This window comes from Sturnira hondurensis, unplaced genomic scaffold (assembly GCF_014824575.4).
Source record: "Sturnira hondurensis isolate 20B ecotype Veracruz unplaced genomic scaffold, ASM1482457v3 Scaffold0025168, whole genome shotgun sequence".
Lineage (NCBI taxonomy): Eukaryota > Metazoa > Chordata > Mammalia > Chiroptera > Phyllostomidae > Sturnira > Sturnira hondurensis.
In genome coordinates, this window is record NW_028097799.1 from 510,841 (window position 1) to 528,872 (window position 18,032).

The 18,032-nt window shown below is 42.1% G+C and overlaps 1 long non-coding RNA gene across 1 annotated transcript; it reads right to left on the bottom strand.

Moving 5' to 3' along the window:
* Positions 1-3,085: 3,085 nt before the first annotated feature.
* On the bottom strand, positions 3,086-18,014 carry LOC118982179 (uncharacterized). Its single transcript, XR_005065494.1, has 2 exons — positions 17,669-18,014; positions 3,086-3,214 (listed from the first exon to the last, which is right to left on the bottom strand). It is a non-coding gene; the product is annotated as an uncharacterized LOC118982179 (long non-coding RNA).
* Positions 18,015-18,032: the final 18 nt, after the last annotated feature.

Below are 18,032 nucleotides of genomic sequence, written 5' to 3' on the forward strand. Positions count from 1 at the left end.
TCTTCATGCTCAGAAACACAGTATATTTTTCCACTTTCTCAAGCTTTAATAAGTATATCTTAATAAAATTTTGCTCTTTTCTGTGACTAGATGAAAGAAACCGTGCACTAAGGCTACTTCTAAGATGTTTTCTATTTTTTGTTGTTACTGTGTACGGGCTGTCTGTTAATATTGTTCTCAAAACCATCTAACATCTTTTTATAGAACCATATATAAATATACATATAAAAGTTTCTAGCTGATTATTGCAATTATATTGGAATATTTTTTATTTCTGGCTGTTTATTATATATTCTTCCCTTTGCATTTAATTGATTTTTAAATTATTGCTTTGGAATTACAGTTGTATAATGATTTCAACCAAAAATAAATACCATCTTATCTCTTCATTAATAATAATATACCTTTAATATTGTATCATGTCTTATTGCTTTGAAAATAACTTTCAGGACAATATTAAATAATGTTCCTTCTTTTGTAGATATTTTAATGGGTATTTCAATAATATTACTAATAAACATAATGTTGGCTGTTGGTTTCAATCTTATACTTTTTATTATATTAAGGAAATATTTTTTATTTCTACTTTTAAAATGTTATTAGGGATTGCTGTTGAATCTTATCAAATGTATTTTAAGCATCTGTAGAAGCAATTATATATATATAATTATATATATATATATATATATATATATATATATAGTATTTGATGTTCGAGAGTACTAGCTCTTTATTATCTAATGTTTTCTACCTTCCTGACTATAGTGGCTTATTCTTTTATATACATGATGTAACTTGGTAATATGTGTTTTGCAAAGTTGTGGTTATTTTATGTTTCTTAAAATGTATTTCTGGATATTTTAATTCAGATTTTTCTGTTTTCTTCTTCTTTCCTGTTTATCTGCTATTTCACTGTTACTACTAACACTTATTATATTGGCCAATAGATAAGAGAGAAGAAGGCATTACTTCTGCTCCAGAGTCTTATCTCAAAAATAAAAATAGCCCCGCCATCTTCTTAAAGAGTAACAAAGACAAGATAGTGAATGTCTGCAGAGAAAGGTTTCCATAAGTCTGGGTTAGTGGAACATCACCTTTCGTTACAGATAACAGCCCATCACGGCACCATTCAACATTTGCTAGTGGGAACTACCACTGGTTGAGAGCCTTTTGTGTGTGTTGAACACCTTCTGTGTGTATTATGTCATTCAGACTTCATGCTAATCCTAGGAACTGGATATTAATATTCTAATTTTACAGGAGAGGAACCTAAAGCAGGAAATGGTTAAATAATTTGACAGTTCAAACAGTGGTTAGGTTGCAGAGCTATAACTTAAATAGAGGGCTCTCTGGCCCAAATTCACTCTCTTTCCAGACAGCTACAAGGCTCACTGGGCAGTGCTCTGAGGAAGCGACAGCTCAGTGAAGGGGATGAGACACAGCTATAGATAACCCTGTTACAAGATAGAATATAGTGACTGCCAGGACAGAGGGTCAAGCCTAGTGTTTTTCACTGAGCCTCAAATTTGTTACCTGACTGAAGTGGTCTGTTTGCCTGTGAGCATCAAGGCCTAGTAGGACATGAACATGAGTTTGCAGGCAAGAAAATAAGGATTAAGAAGATGGCGCCATGCCCAGAGTCATAGGTGAGCTAATGCTGAAGGACCTGACTCCCTGATGGCTTCCAGGGGATGGACTATATAGGGAGAAAATCATTAAACATAGTGACTAAGGGCGTTAGAGTCACTGTCAGTGCTGTGGTTTCTATTGACTGGTTGGCACTGGGGCAGGGGTTAGTTGATCATTGCTTCTGGTCCTGATGTCAGCCATGGCATTGCTTTATTTGGTTTCACAAGAACGGGGTCAGTGGGGTAGGTCTGGAATGGAAACACGTCTGAGGCCTACATATGATCTCTAGTTTGACTAAATGCTTTCTCTGTGGCCAATAGACCTGAGGCTCTTTTTCTAAGACCACTGGATGCTGACCAGAATCTCCTTGTCTTGAGGGCTTCATAATTGAGCAAGGGAGAAGGAGGGGGGTGAGTGAGAATGCTAGGTGAGGTCAGTTTGAGTCGAAGGGGAGAAATCAAACTAAAAGAGCAAATTAAAGAAAATAAGGTTCCTGCACAATTACAGATTCACTTGGAAAGCTCTGGAGAGCCTTTAGGGTGGAAGTAGCATAGAATGAGGAGGGTGTTCTAGGCTGAGGGAGTAGCAAGGGTGAGGGCACATAATCAGGAAAGCCTAGGATGTGTTTATAACAGAAAGAGCAAATACTCTCTGATGATGGATTGTGTTCATGCTGCTGCGTAATCAAAGATGAGGCTGGAAGCTCAGACTGTGGAATCTAAAAGATAGATGAAGAGGTTTATTTGGAAAGACTAGGCAGTGGGAACCACCGTAGTTATTTAAACAAGGAGCTAACAAAGTCAGATTAGTACGGATCAAAGTAGATGAAGATGGGAGAGTAAGACCTCTGTAAGTGTCTATAAATAATATGTCTACAAAGGGAGCCTGATTTGAAGAGTGGCAGTAGGAATGGAAAGCTGGAGCCTGATTCGGGATCAGATACAGGGGTGGGTGTGTGAAGTTTGGGCAGGTAAGATGCTGGCCGCACAGGAAGTGACAGAGTCAGAGATGCCTGCAGGTCACTGGGAGCCTGAGACACCGGAAGAAGGGCCGTGCCACTGACAGAATGGTATTAAAGGGAAGGCTGGCTGCTGAGACACCCAGATGGAAGCTGGTTGTTTCTAGAGATTTCGATTTGTAGTCATCTGTCTAAAACTGATAACTGACATTATGAGAGGCCACTAACATCTTTTGATTAAATGGAGCAGAGATTCTCAGTCCTAGTTAACATCAATATCACCTATGGCTTGTAAAACACACAAACACATACCCCAAACTGAAACAGCTGAGAAAGCTCCATCCTCACAACTGTTGGCTCAAATTCCCAGAGCTGGAGCACAAACCCCTGGTAATTCTGCTGGAAGGCCAGAGCTGAAATTCACTGGGTAGTGGGGAGAAGTTTTCTGTGAGAAGAGAAGAGAGATACAACTCTTTTTCCTAACTTGGAAGAGGCATACCATCTGGGCTTCTCTTCGTTTCCTCTTACACACTCTTCAGGAATGTCTTTATTTTGCAGATTCCATCAATATCTAGTTGCTTTAGCAGGAATTCATCCTTCTTATCATGGATTCAGAGGGTGTGAGAGCTGAAAGTAAACAGTTGTTTTATTTAGTCCAGGGGTTTGCAAACTTTCTATAGCATGCGATACCTTTCAGAAAATGAAATCATATACGAAACCCCACTGTGTAAACAGATGAAAGTAGACAATTTGGAGAGAACCACAGCCTGGAACCCAGTTACATTCTCACTTGCACCCAAACAGGGACTTTGGAGAGTTCTTCCCCATCACCATCTCTGTCTCGAAGGTTCAGTCTAACCTCCTCCCGTTGACACAAAGGAACAAGGTTTTTGAGTAGTGCAGTAACTGACCTGAGGTGGCACATTAGTTGGGGTAGGTCTTCTATGTCCTCACACAGTTTTCCTTCCTTCACAAGGTGTTTCCTCCTCCTCTACAGTCTAACATCTCCCTAAAGTCTACTTTCCACTCTGACAGAGAAAGGTGCATCAGGAATCAAATTACCCAAGGTAGCTCCAGTACAAGGTTAAGTGAGGGGAGAGGCTGCTTCTCCAGACTGCCCTGAATTCCGTGGCTTATCTACAGGGATCTCATTTATCTGTGCTGCTCCAGTTTCAGCTCCACCGGTAATTGTGAGTGGCCTGCAAAATCGTTATCTGGCCAACTCCAGGAGATAAAAAACCTTGTTAGTTTTAAAGGGAAAGTTTCAGTGATTGAAATTTTATCAGCAGGATGGGTATGGAAAAACTTTTTTTTGTTATATATACGTGAGGAAAAAGTAATGAGACCTAAGGAAGTATAATTGAAAATGAAAATTATTAAGTGTCTTTCACATAGTTTATGTGACAAAGGAGGGCAATTTGAGGTATATTTGGTATTTAACGTATTTTGGCATCTAATATGCTTCCAAATTATTCCAAAGCTGTCTTCTGGCTGTGACTCAAGTGCTTGGGAACGTTTGTCACAATGGAAGAAACCACAGCTTCTAAAGAGGCTAAAATACATTCCTGAATTAACTTTGAATTCCTTTGTTTCAAAAAAACTTCTTCATACCTGGCTGTTGTGGCCCAGTGGATTGAGTGCTGGCCTGCAAACCAAAGGGTCGCCTGTTCAATTCCCAGTCAGGCTGGGGAATGCCTGGGTTACAGGCTGGGTCTCCAGTTGGGGGGTGCATGAGAGGCAACCACACATTGATGTTTCTCTCCCTTTCTTTCTCCCTTCCCCTCGCTCTAAAATTAAGCAAATAAAATCTTTTAAAAATAAAGAAATAAAAATTTATTCAGAAACTTGAAGGATTCTTCCTGTGGGGGTCGAAAAACAGTCACCACAAGATGTCCCACTGTGCTATGCAATTACTTGGAGCTAAAGGCAACTTTAGCCTCAGACTCAAGAGAAACTTCAGCCTAGAAGAAATTTGAGTTAGAGGCCTTGCCCATTAGAGATAATCAGAGGTAATTTCCTTTTACTTATCTACAGGGCAAGGCAAACTTCTATTTACTAAACACCGCTTCTTATTGTCCTGTAATGAAATTTGGAGCCCCCAAGGCAACTTATCTCACCCCCATCTCAGAATATCTTATATACTCATATTCTCTTTAGATCTGTGGACCTCTTCTGCATGTGCTGTCTCTTGACTCGTGTATGCAGAGTTCCCATACATATGTATGTATTAAACTTGCTTATTTTCTCTTGCCACTCTGTCTCGTATCTATTTGACTATTAGACCAGCCAGAAGAACCTTGGGGGTAGGGAAAAATTTGTTCCTCCCCCACCTTCCCAAACGTTGCATCTGGGAGACTTAACTGTTCTACTCATTCATGCTGTTTATTTGTAAAACGTGCCTCTGCTGAGTGGAGTTGCTAATACCTAGTTGTATACTCATGGTTTTAGATGGGATCGTAAAAAGCCAGGCAATTTCTCCATCACTACGCAGGAACTTAATCACAGAGACTGAATTCGTCTTTTTCAGGAAACTTGGAGCATAGTTTTCCTTTTCTTTGGTTTACAGTCCGGTGCTCAATCCACTGAACCACACTGGCCAGGGCAAGTTACAATTTCCTTTTCTTAATGCTCTGTGATCCTGAAGGCTACTATTTAGCTCAAAACTTCATATCCAGCTTTCAAAAAGAGAGTGACTGTTATTTCTAAGTAATCTTCCAGCACTCTGCAGGAATATGCATTACTTTCATTTCTGGTATCACTGCAAATTTTCTTCATCAGTATTGTATGGAAGGGCCTGGTCTTTGTGTCCATAAAGGAAAACCACACTCTAACTACATCCATCTCTAATTTATGTTAAGTCAACAGCAAACCACCGGGATAGAAACTTTTCCCTAGCTCTGGCAACCTCAGGTGGATGATTCGAACTCACAGGCCCTCTCCTTTGTACAGTAGCCCATCAGGTCAGTGCTTATCTCAGCACCTAGATGTGTCTCAGAGCCCAACTCACATTCATTCACATAGTAGCACTAAAAAATAAAATTGGAGGTTCAATAAATGAATAATTCAGCTAATGTATTTAGTCTTTAATATCTGAAAATGCATGCTGCTTATATCTCACCCCCCTCAATTTCCCTCCTTTTTCCTATGATTTATATTAACAGCCAAGGTACCTGTAGGTTGAACTTCCTGTGTGGTAATTTCCAGACTCCAGGCTTTACTCTGCTTTCTTTCTCTGGCCTCTGGTTTGACCACTCCACATCCCCTCCATTTTCTAGGACCTCAGGGACATAGTTGGTCTCTTAGACCTGGGTACTGAGAGGCTCCCCCTGGCTGTGCATGACATCCTGGTGGCTGTTGCTAAAGGTATATGATCATGATAATAGCAAGATGCCCTGGATTTACAAAGACATCCTAGTGTACAAAACACACTCACCTTTAGTATCCAAAACATACTCACCTTTATTATCCCAGCAGAAGGCAAGGCTTCAGTACATGCAGGGCAATTCCCCTCACTGGAGACTCCAGAACATTTTGAAGAGTGCTTGAACTCAGTATTTCCCAAAATTCCTTGGTGAAAAGCATTACCTGGACAGTTTCAAAAATTCAGATTCCTGAATCCTGTGGGGAAGGGGGGGAAAGTTCCCTTTCCTTCCTGTGGTTCTTTTGGCTGTCTGAATAATCAAATCAATAGGAGGTAGATTGATGAGAGAAAATCAAACTTCATATCATGCACATGGGAACCCCGCATGTGTGAGGGAGTCGGGGACCCTGTGCACAGAGGAGAGGCTCAGAGATAGAAAGGGGGACTGATGTACTTAAGACGCCCTGAGGTAGGGACTGAGGTAACATCCCTTGGGGGCTCCAAAGTGCATTGCTGAAGAGCAGAAGTTCTGTAATTAGTAGTTTTCTCTGCCCTACAAATAGGCAAAATAAGTTTTTTTTTCTGATAATCTCTTATGAGAAAGGCCTCAGGTCAAATTCTTCCTTAGTTTAAGGGGAGGGGCACAAATTTCTCCTGAGCTTGTAGCTAAAATTGTCTTTAGTTCAAGTACTCTACCTATTACTAAAGCATATCATAGGTACCTTGTTCTGGACCCTCAGAATCCAAAATAGACCTACTGAATATCTATACCTAGGGAAAGGGCCTGGGAATCTGTGATTATATCAACAGTCCTAGATGATACTTATTACCAGACAAGGCTAGGAAACCTGGTGGTAGAAAGACTCCTGTTTTTCTCATAGGCTCAATGCCAGCTGTCCTGGGAGGACCCAATGACCAGAGTGTCAGAGGTATGTCAATAGCAGGATACAAGGGGATGCTGGGTGCTGGAGATCCCATCCAGGCTACATGCTTGCTCCTAGACAGGTGCTTCAGATGGTGGTGAGTCCTGGGGGCCTACAGGGTTAAGAGGGAGGGACAGGTGTCTCTTAGTATGGCAGAAACTGGAGCCCTCTTAATGGCTGGCCCAGACCTGATGGTACATCTGATCCGGATTGGCAGTTTGCATGTGTCCTTCCCCCTGGGGCACCTGCTTGGCCCATCAGGGTAACAGTACACAAAATTGTTCCTCTGCTTCATAGAGAATCTTCCCTGTCCCAGACGGGGCCTACGAGGGGAAGGTGGTGATGGACAAGCAGGAGCAGAGAGACAGGTAGAACCTGAGGTTATAGAAGCTGCAATTTGGAAAACTGCACATGTCTGGTGTTACATAAAACAGCAAGGTGTTAGGAAGCAACATGTATTACTTTGGTCAATTCCAATTTATTATTCTGAGGGATAATAGTTCCTGCTCTATACCTCACATTTTAGTTTCTCATGGTGGTATTTTGTTAGGCAGTTAGACAGACATAGCAGAACAAGGACAATGGGCCAGGCACAGAAGGTCATCAGGGCTTTAAGGCCTGGGTGCCTAGCAACAAGCAAAACTGGGAAAACAAGGACCTTGATCCCAGGGCAACTTTTTCTCCCCTAGCATTTCACTGGTCATGCGGTTTAACCCCCTGAACTCTAATATTGTTGGTTGTGCGGTTCAGATCCTCCCCTGGCTTTTCTTCGTCTGGTGTGTTGCTAGTCATGCAGGGTAAACCCCCTTGGTATAGGAACAGGGGATCCAGAGAACAGCCTCATACAAGCCCATACACAGCCTCTTCCTTAAGCATTAAGCCCTAGAGATAACATCTGGGCCTCAGTTGTGTTTCAGCTCCAGGCCCAGAAAAGCAGCAAAACCAGATAAGCAATGCCATGGCTGACCTGAGGACCAGGTGCAGTGACTGATGACTCCCCGCCCTGGCACTGACCAATCAGTAGAGACTAGGACTCTGAAAAGGCCCATCTGGAGAGCTGACGAATATTTTATTGGGATCTTCCCTGCGACCTCTGACCTCCAGATAAACATCCTCAAGAGGGAGGACCCAGCGTACTTTCCCTGTGTAGTACACCCACCTGCTCTTTTCCCCACCTCCTTCCCCGGGCACATTTTTGCATTTTTCTTGTCTCTCTCTTTTAAGCTCCAAGGACCCTTCTTTTGCTGGTGTAACTTGTTTCCGGAGCCCATTTTCAGGTCACATTTGCCTCAGTGACTGTCCAAACAAACTTTTGCTTTTAGCTTGAATCTTAACTTTGAATTCTTTCTTAGCAGAACTCAAGAACCAAGGTCGCTGAACCAAGGTCCAGTCTGACTTCACCAGTCAAACACCTGGTGTCATTTCACCACCAACAATGTTAGGTGTTATAAAGCAAACCTGAACATCAAATTTTAGATTTTAAATGAACTTATGCCTTTTTTTAAAGAGGATAAACAATTGTCAAACTGAGCTAAAACAAAAATAACTTCTAGTTGTAAATTATTACTGTGTATTTATGCTTAATAACGTAATTATGCCACTCTGGAATTGATGAATTTGAAGAAACATGGAAAATTACATTGGCTATGACTGTGAATCTAGTGATGTGGAGATGCTGGATTCATGTATGTTAATTGGATTCAGATGCAAGTCAAAACATGCATAGTTTTAATCAGCAGATGGTTTAATATGCTTTCTACACTTGTAAAATATGAAAAGTTCTGCAAGCTATTTTTTGCCTTGTCATTTACTCTGTCAACAGTGTTTATTGTGAGCCCAGCGAATGTGCTGATTTGGGTGCATGGCAGCGTTACAAACGCAGTAGAAAATACATCCTTTCTTTTGTAGAAGGTAGGATTGATACACTTGAACATAGATTTTCCTCACTTAGTGTTTTAAGGAGTGTTTTTCTTAGACCATGTGGGTTATTTGAACTTTTAAGACTCAAGTAGGCCCTGGCCAGTGTGGCTCAGTCCATTGGGTGTTGTCCCACAAAGCAAAGGTCACCAGTTCCATCCTTGGTCAGGGCACATGCCTGGGTTTCAGGTTTGAATGAGAAGCAACCAAATGATGTTTCTCTCTCACATCGATGCTTCTCTCCTCTTTCACCCTCCCTTTCCCTATCTCTAAAATAAATAAAATCTTTAAAACATAAGACTCAAGTAGATTTCCTGTATATTTGGATTTCACCAATGCTTTGTAACAATTTTTGTTTGACCCCCCCCCACTGCCATAAGCGAATATTAAATTCACCTATTCAGTAAATAATATTATGCACCCACTATGCATAGAATGCTTGCAAGGCAGCACACTACAAAGAAAACCTGATCCTTCAAGGGGTTTACATTCTTATAGAAAAAGTAGCTGAACTATTGAAATGAAAACTCAGGTCATCCGCTTGGGAGTTCTGTGCTCCCTCGCACATCTCCAGCTCTCCTAAGGGGTGCAGGATTATTTTAGGAGGCTTGAGAGGGGCCAGAGGTCCTCTGAGAGGGGAAAAACGCTGGTGGCTGGTCTTCTGTGTGAGACCTTATGCTAGAGAGGGACCCCAGCCCCTGACACTGCATTCCAGAGAGGTTTCTGCCCTCAACAGTCTTTGTTGGGTTGTTCCTGATCAGTGAGGGGACAATTAAGTTTACTAGGGAAGTTCCTTGCTACAAGGAATTCTTGGATAAATCCCTCTGCAAGTGCAACCGCCTCTTTGTTTTTGCAATTCTATTAGATTTCCTGAAGTGAGGGCACATACAATTCATAGCTTTAGAATGCATGTACTGGACATTTAATTTTAATGATCTTTAGACTTGTGAGAGCAATATTTCAACATCTTGAACTATTCCCCAGTTTTTATTATTTGTTGTAAGTGTAGACCTTTTATTGTGAAAAACAGACATAACCGAAAATTAACCAGTTTTATCATTTTTAAGTATTTAGATCAATGGCAGTAAGTATTCCCAATATTGTGCAAAAGTCACCACTATCCATTTCCAGAACCTTTTCAACAGCCAAACAGAAAATGTTTACCTATAAAACGAACACTCTCAGTTCCCCTGTTCCTCAGTCCCCGGGTCACTTCTATTCTACTTTCTGTCTTCCATGAATTGGCCTTTCTTGGTACTTCATATAAGTGGAACCAGACAGTATTTGTCCTTGTGTGTCTGGCTTATTTCACTTGTTATGTTTTCAAGTTTCATCCACATTGGAATGTGTATCAGGATTTCCTGCTTTTTAAGGGTGAGTAATATTCCATCAATACATGTATGCTGCATTTTGTTTATCCATTCATTTGTTGGTGGAAACTTGAGTTGTTTCCACCTTTTAGTTATTGTGCTGCTAAGCATATTGGTATAAAATTATCTGTTTAGGTCTCTGTTTTCCATTCTTTGGGGTATGTATCTAAGGGTAGAATTGCTAAATCATATGGTAATTCTGTTTTATGTTTTGAGGAACTGCCAACTGTTTTCCACAGCAGCTGTTCCATGTGGTTAAGTATAAACTTACACTTTCAGGGTCTTGACCTCATTGAAATAAATGATTCAGATATAAGACATTGAGCCTGGATTAACATAACTAGTTTTTGTTCCTGGAGATGGTACTTTAATGCTACTACTACTGCTACTACAAAAAAAAGAGAAAAACAGAACTGGAAGAGGTGTTTATTTCAGATTCCATTCTGATCACTTTTTATATACACATGGAGCTTTGTTGGAATCATAGCACCTGATCCATTCTGAGTTGTACCCCCTCTATTTGTTCCAGTTGCATTCTTAGGGCAGGAGCTGTGTTCAACAAATATTTAATTTTTTAAAGATTTTATTTATTTATTTTAGAAAGAGGGGAAGCAAAGGAGAAAGAGAGAGAAAGCAACATCAATGTGTGGTTGTCTCTAATGTGCCCACTACTGGGGACCTGGCCTGCAACCCAGGCATGTGCCCTGACTGGGAATTGAACTGGTGACCCTCTGGTTCACAGCCCTGCCCTTAATTCACTGAGCTACACCAGCCAGGATGAATAAATATTTGCCATTGTAGCAATTGATTCTGCAAATAAAACCTAAAAAGATAACTGATGAATGTGCTCAGATCTAGTCCCTGTTTCTGGAAATAAATTCAATGTTCCAGCAATTATAGTTCCATTGGAAAGGAATATGTAACAGAAGCAAAAAAATTTTTTTCAACGTTCACCTGAGGATATGTTTTTACTGATTTGAAAGACAAAGAAAGAGAGAGAGAGAGAGAGACATCGATTGGTTGCCTCCTACAAGTGTCCTAACCAGGAATTGAACCCACAACCTTGGTACGTGCCCTGACTGAAGATTGGACCTGGAACATTTTGGATTATGAGACAACACTCTAACTAACTGAGCCACCCAGCCAGGGCAGCAAAGTTTAAGAAGCTCTTTAAAAGAAACCATATGGTAAAAAAGGGAGTTACTGGGTATGATTAACATGCCTCATGTTAATTGGGAACAGATTTCATAAGGAGTTGAATTGTGGCTAACTGAAAAATAATTTGATTTGGTGATAGATGGAAGGGTGAAGTTTATGGGGTGGGAATGGCACTTTGAGATTGTTTGGAGTTGGGAGTGGATGTGAGGGAGCATGCAAGCAGGCTTGCCTAGAAGAACAGAAACAGTGATGAGGTGGCAAAGTACAACATTCCAAGTCTAGATGCGTGGGGTGGTGAGGTGAGTGTCCTGACAGGTAGCCCCACTCCGGAAGTTGGGATGGACCTGCTTCTGTTCCGATGGAGGTTTTCTCTGTGCTGTTTTTGGGCACTGGCAAATGGAAGATATACTAGTTTTAAATTTTTTCCCTCTGAAGAATGAGATCAATGGTGTAAAAATATTTATTAATGAATAAAATATGTTAAAATAATTGGCTACACTTTCTTTGGAAGTGTCATGGGCAATTCTTTAGAAATGTTTTCTGAATGGTAAGGGTATCTTACCTTTTAAGTCAGAAAAAAGTTAATATTTATTTTTCTTTGAAAATAGAGTTTTTAAAGTTCATATAGTACTAATTAGGAGTTTTTCTGTGTGAGCAGTGGAAACAGGCATTGTGTCATTTAATCAGAAAGTGGATTCAGTGGAAAGAGATGACCTAGCTTACGGGGCTAAAGGGAGGGTAGGAGAACCAGATCTCAAAGTCTAAAAGGGCAGGCTCAGGTTTGTCTAGGGGCTACAATCAATGATCTTCACGTAGTTCTCGACTCGTACCACCTCTTCTCAGTAACACCAAGGGAGCTCCTGATTGGCCAAACTGCTGTCATGCACTAGGCCCTGGTAAGGTGAGGGCCTGGCACCCTGGTTCACAGACCTAGCTAATTCCAAAGTCGGAGGATAATGAGGTGCTACTTCCGCCCCCCAAAAGACAGAATAAAAGAAACACCAGTGCCTGATGTCATATTTTGTAAATATAGAATTCATTTTATTGCATAAGCAATTATAATTGATTTTTAAAAGTGAAACAGCGGTTGGTGTTCTACATAAGCTTCTTTAATCATATTTTTGACAGATTCACTTTCTCTGTATGTCCTTCCTGGGGTCCTGCAAACTGATCTTCTTAAATAGGTATGTGTGGCTATGGGGCAAGAGGGACACAAATGTGGTGTTGGTCCTCAGAGGAGCAGTATATTTAGAGAAATATAGCATTTCAATTTGCTCACTTTTCAACTAAGGAACAGTAGGCATGATCTTTATTATATACAACAAAAATATACTTCTATATTATGGCCAATTAAATACATTTATTGATTTTTGAGAGAGAAGAAGGGAAAGAGGGAGAAATATCGATGTGAGAGACAAACATTTGTTAGTTGCTTCCCACACATGTTTTGACTAGAGACTGAACCTACAACTTAGGCATGTACCCTGACCAGGAACCGAACCCTCAATCATTCAGTCCACAAGACACTGAGAATCCAACCTGCAACCCTTTGGTTTATGGGATGATTTTCCAACCAACTGAGCCACACCAGCAAGGGCTATATTATGGCCAATTTAAAAAATGACAAATGGATTTGAGGTAGATGACCTATTGTTTCAATCAAGGTTCTTTGATTTGCCCACTTCAAAGCAGCTAAAGCTAACATGGGATATGATGGAAGAAATCTATATAAAAAATCTCATAAGCCTCAAGTACCGGCACCTCTTGGAGCAATCCACAGGCAGACAGAATGCCTTTGGCAGGGCCAGAAGCCTTTCAGAGCACAAAATGCACAACTGTTTGCAGCCCACGCTGTCACACTCTGCTGCTGTTTCTCTCAGTGTTTATGCTTCCTTCCTCTTTCTGCAGAGACAGTGAGCGTTGTGGCCTCCTCCTGGAAACACAGGCCCCCAGCTTTCCTAAAAACAGTGCCTCCCCTTCAGCCACATGCAGGGATCGTGTTGTTACTGAATGCCAACTGCAGTGAGACAGACTCTCCGGCTGGCCCCACCTGAATCTATCCAGGCCTGTCAGCCATGAAGGAGAAATGGGGCTGGAGGTGGGGAAGCACGTTGTGGCTGAGAAGTCTGAGAGAAAGGAGTGGGTGTCTCTGGCCCGACAAAGCTAGAGGTTTCCCCCGTATTGTTGTTCAAGAGAGACAGGAGCCATTGGGAGAGAGTAGAGAGGGGACGGAAAAGTAGAAAAAGAAGGTGTGCTGAGAGAAACACAGAAACACTGGTGGTTTTTCAAGACAAGAAAATCAAAGGGTTGGGAGAGAACATCAGAAGGAGAGGGTTGAAGTCAGGATACTGTCAGCAGCATGAAACTGAAAACCTTTCTCACAGTGCCTTAACCCAGTAAGTTGTCTCATAGGACAGGAAGTCTTGAGGTGGGCTTGTCGGCCTGTGACTGTGTCGAGAAGGCCTAGTTTTGTTTCATTTTTCACTCTTTCATCCTGGTATGTAGAGGATTCAGTTGTCACACCCAAACACGAGCCAATCCAAGCCCCAAATGAAACTGTCTCTTAGATGGGAGGAAGTCCCTAGCGGATTCCCTTCATCGCAGCAGCCAGAACGGTGCCACATGCCCATGTCTAAACCAGACTTTGGGGCTGGTTTTCCCAAAGCATAGAGCTGTTAAGAGTGGTGGGCACTGGAACTGCACCAGGGTTCTGAGGGGAAGGAGGTCATGTGTACGGGCAATCTGCAGAGCTTGCTACAGAGAAGGAAGGGAAAACAGGACTGGAGGGAGGAGCGAGAGAGATGGTGAAAGAGAGAGGTGGGAGGGGGGCAGATGGGCAGGAAGAGTGAAACAGACAGACAGACAAGCTCATTAAATTTGGTGTCTTTGGTTAAAATGCGGTTGTCATATCTTGGTGTTCAGCTAGCAACCATTAGAACATGCTTTACCTGTTCTTACCGCCAGATGCAAGGCTAATTAGCTTTTCAGTAATTAAACTTATTAACTATTTTTCAACCTGAGAATTATAAAGGAGATAGCCATAACAGTTTCCAGGGAGGAAAGTACTCACACATTCTTGTCTCCTTAAAACAGACCAGAATTCATTGAGCCATGAAGGAGTTGTGATAAATAAATATAAGGACTATTTCATTTCTTATTTATCTTTGCTTATAATTTTACTTTCACGATTATAAAAGCAAGATAAGCACATTAAAAAATGGAAACCAGAAACATAAAACCAGAATCACTCACAATCTAACAACTGTTATTATTTGGCAAGAATTAACTCCATATAACATAATTGTATGATTTTACAGTGATTTATTTTTCGAAATGGGTATATCATGCATCTGGTTCAAAAGTTGAAAACAAAGGGTATATTAAAAAAATAAAGGTCTTCTTCCCATCCATATCTCTAGATAGCCTACCCATTAACAAGGAAATATGTGTAAATAAATTGTTCATTTCAATCTACCAACACAGTTTTTACAAAATGTTAGTCTGCTGGATATACTGTTTTGCTTCTTGATTTTTTCATTTAACAACATTACTTTGAGATAATTCCATACATAGTGCCATCTATAGTACTGTTTATAATCATTATCCTTAATGACTGTAAAAGGTTTGAGTAAGTAATTCATCCATCCCTTTAATAAATATCTATCAAACACCTGCCACATTAGTGGAGAGCTAGTGATTAAGAGGATTAAAGAGAGATGGACCACACCCCTGAGGGAGTCAAAGCGGAGTGGAGAAGAGCAGGTAAAGGAGTAATTACAGGCAGTCTCCAAGTGCGGAAATGGGACTGTAGGAGGTAGTCTGGAAAAGTGCTGATCGAAGTGTAGGAGAAAGAAAAGGCGGCTCCCAGACAAAAAGCAGGGTGAGTGCTTCAGGCACAGACCAGGAGAGATGTGTGCAAAGGCATGGAAACGGGAAGTGACGCTGTGGTCCAGGTGGCTACAAGGGGCCGGGTATAGCCCCTACACTAGGACATTAAAATTGTGGCCAAGTCTGCAATATAGATAATGCTATGATGTACAACTTGCAGCACATAACTTTCCCCCGTTTTGGAGTATTTCTTTGTCTAGATACCCAGAAGGGGAACTGCTGAGTCAAAACAGAGGAGCACGCAGACCTGAGATGTACAGCCGAAATGCTTTCTAAATGGACAATGTCATTTCATAGCAGCACCAGTAGTGTGGGAGCTGACTAGTGCTCATGATCTTTATATCTCTATCTTTGCTTTAATGTTTATTTCTCTGATAGCAGCAAGGTTAACTTTCACAGTATATTTTTTACTGTTTGATTTCTCTGTATGTGGCTTGTTTGTTTTGTTTATATTCAATCATTGGGACTCTACATACTTTAGCTGTATGAGCGCTACTTATTGTATACTATACGTATTCAGACTTTTAAAAATGTTTCTGTCAGTATTTCTTTTTCTGGTTTGGATTGTTTTTTAAAAAATGTTTGACACATAGAAGTTTTATTAACCAGTCATACCCATTGATCATTTCCTTCTGTTGCTTTAAAATTGAGAAATACTTCTAGCCTGAGGTTTAACAAATATTCTGTTTTCTTTAGGAAATATATTTAATTCATTAATCCTACTAGAACTTTTTTTTTTTTTTTAATTCGGAGAGAGAGAGAGAGAGAGAGCATGCATGAGCGTGCTGGAGAGACATCAATCTGTTGCGGCCCCCCCCCCCACCCCCCAGGGCCCCAGCTGGGGACCAACCCAGCAACCTACGCATATGCCCTGACCAGGAATCGACCATGCTCCAGCCAACTGAGCCACACCAGCCAGGACAGAAACTACTTTTGACATGTGAAATGATATGTTGACCAGTTCCCCTTCCACCCCTCTCTAAATTGCCAATGAGTTATGTTATCTGAACTTTCTCTTCTCCACTGATTTTTATTTTAAAGATGAATCCTGCTTAGGGATCAACTCAGCCAGCAACGGGACCTAATTTTGAGTCCTTTTCTGAATTGTGTCACATCAGCTTAAGACAGACTTTTCCTCTGACTTATCCAGGAATGTGCAGGACTGTTTTATTTATAGGAGGAATTACAATACAGCACTAATAGGCTTAGGCAAACCTTGTTAATGCTTCCCTGTTAATTGGAAATCTGCTGCTGGGGGCAGACCTTACCTTTGAAGACTGTGAGATTGGTGGTAGTATGCTGTTTGGGGTGGGTAGAAGGTGCTTTTAAGGGAGAGTTATTTCATCCCAAACGCTGATTATTACATCCAAAGTTAGCTACTGCCATAGGTCTGTTACTTAATGGGTGGGATCTCCTGGCTTTCCCACCTTTGTTACTACCCTGGCTCCCCCCTGTGACCTCAGTATAGCTAGTATCAATCCCTTTCAAGATCAAACCTACCTTAAAGTGTGGTTTATTGCAAGAAAAAGTAACATCTTGTCCCTCCAAAGCTAGACTGTAGGTTGTCAACTAGCTAGCCAGTTTTTGAGAAAAGCGAGAGGTGCTTAACTAGGGAAATACTTTGCCAAAGGTTCTCAAACTTAAACGTACTTAAGCATCACCTGGGGAGCTTAGGAAACGTGGAGATTTCTGTTCCCAGTGCCAGGTTACACGGGACGGTGCTGGAAAAGTTTCCTGATCTCATCTCCCTTTGTAGCTTTTCGAAGCCTTAAAAAAAATACCCATTGGTGTTTACACAGTCTGAGCGCTTCTCTATTTTTCTTGCACGACATACTGGTACCTGCTGGCTAGCACCTATGACAGTGCTCCAGGAGGAGGGCAGAGAGGAAACGCCTTCACAGCTAGAGTTCTAAAACAATTTCCAGACATGCATTCTTATCTTTCTCCAGAGGTCAAATGCTTAATGGTTCATGATCTAGAAACACTGTTCGGATTCCTCAGATGGCCATCCTGAAACTCATTTTGGATTTTTTAAGAATTAGGAACCTCTCAAGTTCCTTGGGCACTATTCCATCTGGGCGGGGGGCGGGGGGGCATTTAATGTTTGGGTTTGTGTTGCTGCATCATATCCTGGGGTGAGGGTCATGATCCAGATTAGGACTACTTTGGACTGTGTCTCCCTCCTTGTCTTTACTTCTAGAATAAACTTCATTTCTCTGGCAGGCAGGAAAGCTGGGTTGGAGCCACTATGGGATTCAAGAGACTTTCCTTTGCAACCCTCCCGATTCACTTTCCCCATTTCCCCTTTCGCCCCCAGCGAAGTCTACCACCTTTTCCTACCAGGCTCAGGGGCCCGGAGTCTTCTCCTGCAGGGTAACCTAGTGTTAAAAGAGAGGGCGTGAGTGTAGTTACACTCGGAAGGTGGTTTGTCCTGGGGCAGGGGCTTCGCCGGATCCCTACTCACCCAGCCCTCTCGCCCCACAGCAACCCTCTCCCCTGCGCGCGTCCAGAAGCTGTCTGCTGCTGGTGCGGGTGACAGATAGGGACCCGCCGCTCATCAATCGCGTTCTCTCCGCCAGGCTGCTCCCAAGCTGCGTGCTCCCGGGCGCCCTCCCTCCTTCCTTCCGCCTGCAGTCTTCCCCAAGTACCCGCTGCAGCGCTCGGGGGTCCTCTGGGCTCAAGCCGCCAGAGAAGGGGCGGGGAAAGGGAGCGGGCGGAGCGGAGAGAGGTGGAAAGAGGCGGCGGTGCGGCTACGTGGTGCCACTGCCACCCGCGAGCACCCGAGCCCGTGCGCGCGCGCGCGCGCCTCAGTGAGGCTTGGGGAGCGG